Consider the following 9191-nt stretch of genomic DNA (forward strand, 5'->3'; position numbering starts at 1 on the left):
CAAATACTGGATTTAGTATATTATTGGTTGAATTTGCAAGCCTAGAACACCATGCAACATTTTGGTCAATAAGACTCACACAAATTGGATGGATAAATAACTGTGCAAAATGTCAGCGATTTTTTTAATAAAAAAAATAACCATGGCATGCAGCTGGCGAAATCTGATACTATACTAGTTCTGATTCTGATCACTAAAGTCTAAAAACAACACCGGTCAGATGATTTGAATTTTCGACGATGAGCCAGCTAAGCGAGCCAGAGTGAGCAGCTGCCGCCATGGACACTCTCTCGATCACGTTCGGCAAGAAGCAAACGAACGTGCCTGCCCCCTGCCTATATAAGCAGACCAACATCCTGCCGGAATGACGAAAGGAAGAGGCACCGGCAAGGCGGCGAGCCGATCGATCGAGTCTCGGCACATATTAAACATGGCGAGCGGCAACGTGAAGGTGAAGGCCGGGACGCAGCCGCCGTGGGTGGGGCTGGCGGCAGCGGCGTGGGTGCAGATGGCGGCGGCAACGCGTACACATTCCCGCTCTACTCGCCGGCGCTCAAGTCGGTACTCGGCTACCACCAGCGGCAGCTCGCCATGCTCGGCGTGGCCAACGACGTCGGTGAGAACTTCGGCGTCATTGCCGGAGTGCTCTGCAACAGCCTCCCGCCCTGGCTCGTGCTGCTCGTCGCCGCGGCCTTCTGCTTCCTCGGCTTTGGTACGCTCTGGCTCGCCGTCACTGGGACCGTGCTCGGCATGCCTTACTGGCTGGTAATATCAGTTAATCGATTATCTTCAATAGTTCTTGTGTTCTACTCGTGATATATACTTTGTTATTATCATTTATGCATGGCAGCTGTGGATCGCCCTGGCTATCGGGACGAACAGCAACGCGTGGTTCGTGACGGCCGTGCTGGTGACCAACATGCGCAACTTCCCGCTCCGGCGCGGCATCGTCGCGGGCCTCCTCAAGGGCTACGTCGGCCTTAGCGCGGCGCTCTTCACCCAGATCTTCTCCGGCGTGCTCCACCGCTCGCCCACGGCGCTTCTCCTCCTCCTCGCCGTCGGCCTCCCCGTGGTGTGCCTCTCCACCATGTGCTACGTCAGGCCGTGCACGCCGGCGCTCGGCGCCGCCGGCGGACACGAGGAGGAGGACGCCATGCAGGACGGCCATTTCGCCTTCGCGCAGGTCGCGAGCGTCCTCCTAGGCGCCTACCTCGTCGGCACGACGGTCCTGGGCAACGTCGTGACGCTGTCCGACGCCACCAGCTACGCCCTGTTCGGTGTCACCGTGCTGCTGCTTCTGGCACCACTCGCGATTCCGGTGAAGATGACGCTGTCCAGAAAAACGAAGCAGCGGCCAATGGAGCCGGCATCAGCAAGCGCCGAGGCACAACCACCAGCGTCGGACGAGGAGGAGCCACTGCTGATCCCATCGAACGCACCTCCGGCCGACGACGAGGACTCCGAAAAGGTGGACGTGCTGCTGGCGGAAGGGGAGGGTGCAGTGGTGAAGAGGAAGAGGCGGCCAAGGAGAGGAGAGGACTTTGAGCTCGCCGAGGCGCTCGTCAAGGCCGACTTCTGGCTGCTGTGGTTCGGCTAATTCATCGGCGTCGGCACCGGAGTCACCGTGCTGAACAACCTGGCACAGATCGGCGCCGCCGCAGGCTTCGCCGACACGACGGTCCTGCTGTCCTTGTTCGGCCTCGGGAACTTCCTCGGCCGGCTCGGCGGAGGCGCGATCTCAGAGAAGTTTGTGCGGTCAGAGCTGCTGCTGCTTCCCCGGCCCATCTGGATGGCGCTGACGCAGACCATCCTCGCCGTCGCCTACCTCTGCCTGGCCTACGCGCTCGCCCCGGGCGTCGTGTACGCCTGCGCCGCCGCCATCGGCGTCTGCTACGGCGTGCAGTTCGCGGTCATGATCCCGACGACGTCCGAGCTGTTCGGCCTCAACAACTTCGGCCTCTTCTACAACCTCATGGCCGTGGCCAACCCGCTGGGCGCGGTGCTCTTCTCCGAAGAGTTCGCGGGGCGGCTGTACGATGGGGAGGCCGCGAGGCAGCAGCAGCAGCACGGACGCACCGGAGGCTCCCCGCACGCGTGCCTTGGGCCGGACTGCTTCAGGATCGCGTTCTTTGGGCTGGCCGGGTGCTGCGCGCTGGGGACGGCGGTGAGCTTGGTCCTGGCGGCGAGGATACGGCCCGTGTACCGATCCTTGTACGCCGGCGGGTCATTCAGGCTGCCGAACAGCTCCCAGCGGCACTGAGACTTTTCGAAACGCGTTTTGTTGTGGTCGGTTGTCAAGTTTTGGATACTTGAATTTTAGTCAAATCTGGTGTTTTGGAACCGGTGCTTCGGTTGAAGCTTGTGCTGTTGTGCACTTGTGTTTCCTCACCTGGACAGGGGATATGATATTTTATTTGCCCTTTTTGTTTTTGCTTTTCAGAGGAAAAGGAGGGTTGACCTGACTTTGCACATTTATTTAAGAGTATTGTTTGTGGTTGAATTTGTTGACCTAAGAAAAAAAAGCAAGATATAAATAGAATAGTCTATTAAAAGAATTGTAATTTCTTAAAAAAATCTTGAAATTACCAGGTAAAACGGGGAAAAAAGAAGGCCAGGTTCGAACAAATTCTCCCCTACAATTGGGAGCGAGTTCGCCGCCAGCCACACTATCCACGTCATAAAAAAATACTATCGTTTGATCTCGTTTTAACAGCTCCAATTTACTCCACCGTAGATTATTGTTCACGTCCCACGCGTCGCCCTATTCGAGGCTAGAGAGAAAAATATCTCCCTCCGTCTCTCTACTATCAACTTCCCTCTCTCCCTCTCTCCCGACGCAGAGGCGTACCAGTAGCTCCCGACTCAGCGGCGCAGTGGCCGTCCGCCGTGGCCGGGGGGGCGACGGCGCGCTGGCGGTGGCCGCCCCCCAGCACGACGGCGCGCCGGCATGGACGCCGCCAACCCCCCCCCCCCCCTGCACACACCACGGTCGTTTCCCCACGGTGGGCCCGGGTGGGGCGACTGGCCAGTGCGCAGCCACCGTATGCGGGCCACTGCTGCTGCTGCGCCCATCCGTCTACAGTCCTTTGATTCCTCCGCCTCGTCTCCCGACTTCGCATCCTTTGCGGTTGCAGTCGTGTCGTCGCTGGTCTGGTCCTCGCTGTAGGGCCGCAGCAGGCTTGCGCCCATTGCGCCTCCGAGGACTTGCTGTCGGCACGTCTCTTATACAACTAAAAGGACCAAGAGGAAACACGTCTACCATCTTTGCCCCCCATGTTGATTTTCTTTTTTCATAACTTTTGCTCCCTCCAGTTTTCCCCTCCCAAACGGATGCCTCTTCTTCTATGTCCTACTACACGCGAGCCATTCTCAGTCTAATACCCTAGCTCACACACAAGTCTTCCCCAAGCACCTCGCCTCTCTTAAACCCTAGCTATCTCAACATTCCTGTCGTCGCTATCACTCATCCACAAAGGAAGAAGGCGGATAGGGGAAAGCAGGAGATCATCAAGGACACTAGATTTTGCCACAAAATTGCCCCTATCATCGGATCTTGCAGCCATGCCCTTGACACAACATTCCACCACCTCATAAACACTGATCGATGCTGCTCAGAAGGGGATGAGTTCATCATGTTTTTTGGGTGGGGCAGGGGGGGTAGGTGTATCCCTAAATCTCATAAAATATATCTGGAATAAGATGTACTTGTTTCACCTGCTCTTTAACCAAACATTAGAGAGAAGAGGATTGCGCTGTCCCATCTAACCCCATTGTTAAGGAGCATTCTGCCTTCACTTATGAAAGGGATGGGATGGATCCATTTCAAGTTTTTAGGATGGGATGGTCCCTGTGTTTGGTTGAAGGGGATAGGATCACCTCCACTCCATGTTTGATCGAGGATGTTGAAAAGTGGGATGAGACACTTAGCACATGAGGCCCTCACGTCAGTCCCTTTCTTTCTTGTTCTTTTTCTTCTTTCGTTTCTTTCTTCTTCCTTTTTCTTTCTTAGCGGCCAGTATGGTCGTGACCACAATGATCGGTAGCTCGAGATCCGCCAGCACCCAATTGAGCTCTTGGAGGTCCGCACGCATCACGACCAGTGCCCTCGTGAAACTCCACTCCCTTTGGTGGCCGATTTGCCTCAGAGCTCGCCACCACATACATGTCTCCTCTTCTTCCTGCATGTCCATCCCACTATGTCCCACCAATTTGAGGGGAAGAGGTTGTCCCCGAATTCGAGAGAATATTTCTTTGTGGGGATCATCCCATCTTCATGTTTCCCAACCAAACACCAGAATGAAAGGGGCCACACAACTAACAACAAACGGAGAAAAAATGCAGTGGCTACTGCCACTGCAAACTAAGACTGCACACATTCGTGGCCATCCAATTTTGCAACCAATGGTCCACATTCGATTGCTTCTCCTCACAGTACTGCACAGTTGTTTCAAGAACAATGATAAACAGTGTTGTTACTATTGTGAACAGTGCTGATTAGTGATTCTCCTCATAGCCGGAGATTGCTTAATGTGCTTGCCACTGGAGATGGCAATGGGACCAGATCCTCGATTCTCCATAGAGAAATTCCTCTATAAGGGGACGAGAATAGAGGCAATTTAATCCCTACAGAGATTAGAATGGGGAAAATTTGTCCCTATCAGAATCGACCGGGATTAGGAACCATCTTAGTCCTCGTTCCTCTTGTACCCGTCCCATGAACTTGCTCTTACTCTAAATTGGCCTCTTGACATGTTGAAATCCAACAAAATATCTAGCATAAATAGCAAACTAAACTCCGAAGTAGATATCTCTTGTAATATAAAATGTTGCTTGTTCAATTTATATTGATTTGGTACTATAAATTTGCTTTTGCTCTCCAAATATTGTGTTTTGTAATGGGAACGAGTCCTCGCGGTGATAAATTCCATGTGTGGGAATGTGGACGAAAATTTTTTCTTGTCGCAGAGAAGAGATGGGAAGTTATCTCCGGACGAAAAATTCCCCGTCAACATTTGCCACTGCACCGGATCCGTGTTGCACAACTAAACACTACTCTCTCCGTTCCAAAATGCATGACGTTTTAGACTTTTAGACATCTTATTTGATCATTCGTCTTATTCAAAATTTTTATATAAATATTATTTATTTTGCTATGATTTATTTTATCATTAGAGATACTTTAATAATGACTTATTTATTTTGTTATTTGTAAAAAAACTGAATAAGACAAGTGGTTAAACATGATATCTAAAAGTCAAAAGCATCATCGGGAGTACGCCGACGGACCAAGGTTAAGGCCATGTTTGGATACAAGTATTTTGGAGTTTTAAAAAAATACCATGTTTTTGTGAAATACTTTGGGTTTAGAGTGTCGTGAAGTGTTTGGGTGCAACAAACTTTATGATTTTGAATACCATGGTTTTGCTGAAATTGTAGTCTTTTTGAAATTTTAAATACTCCACTATAGACCTCTTTTTCTAACGGTAATGTTCTCTACAGAGCGTCCGGCCGGCCGGACGCGCGCCTTCGCTGGGCCTGCGGACCATGTTTGACCGACCCATTATTAAAAAAATATGGACGCTTCCATAGGGACGGAACCGCCTCGTGCCATGCACCCCAAACATGCCTCGCGCCGCGCGCTGCCCACACCTCGTGCCTCATGGAGCGCGCCGCCCACGCCTCACGTTGCGCTCCCCTGCGCCCACGTCAACGAGTCTTCATTAGGCGGCAGCAAGTAGATGAGCATATGTTGCAACCATATGTTTCGTACGTTTTAGATGTATGTTGCACGTTTTATCTGGATGTTGCAGAAGTAGATCTGGTGTTGTATATGTTGCAATGGCTATACACATGTGTTTCAAGTATATGTTTCAAATGTTTCAGCTATTTCAAACATATGTTGCAAGTGTTTCATCGGGATGTTGCATATGTTGTAGTAGCTATACACGTACGTTGCAAGTTTATTTTTTAAATGTTTTAGTTGTTTCGTCTAGATGTTGCATGTTTTAATCTAGATGTTGCATATATTGCAGTGGCTATATACGCATGTTGCAAGTGTATATTTCAAATGTTTCACCTATTTTAGACGTAGATGTTGCACTTATTGCAGTGGTTATACACATATGTTGTAAATGTATATTTCAATTGCTTCACATGGTTTCAGTATGTTGCAGCAGGTGGTGCTCCCCACGTGCTCTGAGTCGCGGGCACGCACACGCTGCACGCACCTATCCAACGCTGTCTATCTCTGTCATGCGGACCGGCTCCAATATTCGGACGTGCACGCAATGAGTAGCCAGTGCCCAAATGGGCGAGCACTCCTTGGTCAAACTGCATGCGCGCATGCAGAGCGGGCCAGCACCCAACGGACATAGAACCAGGCGCCCCTGCACCACCATGCTTGGTCCCCCATGGTGGAGCATGCAGTCGGGGTCAACACGGGTACACGCGCTATGCTCCCACCCTCTCTCTCGTACGTAGCTAGGCGGACCCCACACACATGCTCTCCCGTGCAGGAGCAGCATCACACATGGACCCAACAGCAGCAACAGGCATGGGGCGCGAAGCACGCGAGCAGGCGCAACAACACGCTCGGGACGCAACAAGCCAGCAAGCGCAGCAGCAGCATGCGCGGGGCGCGAAACACGTAGACAGGCGTAGCAGCAGCATGCTCGAGGCGTAGTGTCGGATACCATAAAAAGGGGTACCCTAAGCAAGAGCCAAAAAGATTGCTTAGACCTTACAAATATCAAAGCCGAAGGACAACCACGAGGCCTCAGCCGATTTTCCGATTCGCCCCTCGCCGAGGCCCCCTCGCTGAGGCCGATTCCCCGATTCGCCCCGCCGAGGCCCTCTCGCCGAGGCCGATTCGCCCCGCCGAGGCCCTCTCGCCGAGGCCGATTCTCCGATTCGCCTCGCCGAGGCCGATTTTCTGATTCGCCCCGCCGAGGCCCTCTCGCCGAGGCCGATTCTCCGATTCGCCTCACCGAGGCCCTCTCGCCGAGGCTCTCTCGCCGAGGCCGATTCTCCGATTCGCCCCGCCGAGGCCCCTCGCCGAGGCCCTCTCGCCGAGGCCCTCTCGCTGAGGCCGATTCCCCCCGCCGAGGCCGTCTCGCCGAGGCCCTCTCGCCAAGGCCATCCCTCTGGCAGGCTGTCCCATCCATTTAATACGCTTGAATGCACCCACTACGTCAGCCACGACTGGCAGGGTACAACAACAGGAGCGATGGGACAACGGTCAAGTCTCCTTTTTACCATCCCTTACTGACGGTGCAGGGGTTACCATGCCCTGTGGCCACATGCCCTGCACTTTTCCACCTAAACCGGGTACGACACTGACCACCGAGGCCCCCGCATCATACTCAGGTCACCTCCCAGGCCTCTACACAGTCAGCCACAAACACCTGCCAGGCCTCGGCGCGCCACCAAGTCAAAAATTCACAAGGCACAGCATGTCACCTACAGCGGAGGCCATGCTGACTAGACGTCAACGAGGACCCCTACGACTTCAACAGCCTCGGGCATGGCCGGCATGACGCACCAGTGATCAAGTACCAATTGCCATTCCTGACACTGTGCTGCTACAGGAATAGGCCATAGTACTAGATCTTCCTTCCTCGCTAAGGCTCCACGTGTAGCTCTCTCATGTATTCCTGGCTCCCTCCTTACAGCTATAAAAGGGGGCAGCCAGGGCCATTTCTGGGGGCCGACTCCGAGGCGCACGCACCACTCCACGCCAAGACCTAGGACTAGCTCCCTCTCTCACCCAGCTTGTAACCCCCTACTACTAGCACTTCGGTGCAAGGAATACAAGATCGATCTCTCAGACTGGACGTAGGGCACCGATTGCCTGAACCAGTATAAACCTTGTGTCTCTTTGCATCACCATCCGGGACTAGGGGCACGCAGTTCAAATTCACTTGTTGGTTGAGGACCCCTCGGTCCGAAACACCGACAGTTGGCGCGCCAGGTAGGGGAATACTGCGTGTAAGCTTAATCATCCCAACAAGTCCCGAATGGCAGACCCCATACGACCACTACATCTTAGCGCAATGATCTGGTTCGAGGCCTAGAGTTCATGTCTCTAGGATACAAGTACGACGTGATACTCCTCCCACCCAGAGCCCCGTCAACCGACGGCGACATCACGCACCAGCAGCCCAGGCGCGGGCGGCTCCCAAGCCGCCGCTCTCGTCACACTCGCCAGGCGCAACGCGGGCAGGACCACCCCGACACCACACGAGCTCATGTTGGCGCACCGTGTTCTGCCGGCACCCCATGTCCAGCTGTTGGCACAAGGTCCCTGGTTGGGGACCTGACTTGCCTGAGCTTGGACATGGGTGAAACGCCGGCGGCATCCCATGCCCGGCTGTTGGTACAGAGTCCCTGGTTGGGGACCTGTCTAGCTTAAGCCTGGGCAGGGGAAAGACGCCGGTGGCGCGGAGCGATGTCCTGCCATCAAGCTCTGCCCCGCCACCTCCTGAGGAGCCGATTTCTTTCATCACCCCCTTCGACATGTACTGCTATGTGACTATGCCATTCAGTCTCAGAAATGTAGGGGCCACATACCAGCGGTGCACCACCCAGGTCTTGGGCGAGCACATCGGGCGAACCGTCGAGGCCGGCGTGGACAACATCAAGGACAAGTCCAGGAAGGCCAGTGACCTCATTGATGACTTGGAAGTTGGTGGCCCGCCCAAGTACTAAAGCACGGGACCTACAAGCTAGCCTACTGTCGGTGTTTCAGACCGGGGGGTCCTCAACCAACTAGTGAATTTGAACTGCGTGCCCCTAGTCCCGGATGGTGATGCAAAGAGACACAAGGTTTATACTGGTTCAGGCAATCGGTGCCCTACGTCCAGTCTGAGAGATCGATCTTGTATTCCTTGCACCGAAGTGCTAGTAGTAGGGGGTTACAAGCTGGGTGAGAGAGGGAGCTAGTCCCAGGTCTCGGCATGGAGCGGTGCGTGTGCCTCGGAGTCGGCCCCCAGAAATGGCCCTGGCTGCCCCCTTTTATAGCTGTAAGGAGGGAGCCAGGAATACATGAGAGAGCTACACGTGGAGCCTTAGCGAGGAAGGAAGATCTAGTACTATGGCCTATTCCTGTAGCAGCACAGTGTCAGGAATGGCAATTGGTACTTGATCACTGGTGCGTCATGCCGGCCATGCCCGAGGCTGTTGAAGTCGTAGGG

The 9191-nt window shown here is 53.9% G+C and overlaps 1 pseudogene; it reads left to right on the forward strand.

Annotated features, from left to right (window-relative positions):
• Positions 1-364: 364 nt before the first annotated feature.
• LOC136468957 (protein NUCLEAR FUSION DEFECTIVE 4-like) lies at positions 365-2260 on the forward strand (annotated as a pseudogene).
• The last annotated feature ends 6931 nt before the right edge of the window (positions 2261-9191 follow it).

The sequence above is a fragment of the Miscanthus floridulus genome, chromosome 8, assembly GCF_019320115.1.
Source record: "Miscanthus floridulus cultivar M001 chromosome 8, ASM1932011v1, whole genome shotgun sequence".
NCBI classification, from domain to species: Eukaryota; Viridiplantae; Streptophyta; class Magnoliopsida; order Poales; family Poaceae; genus Miscanthus; species Miscanthus floridulus.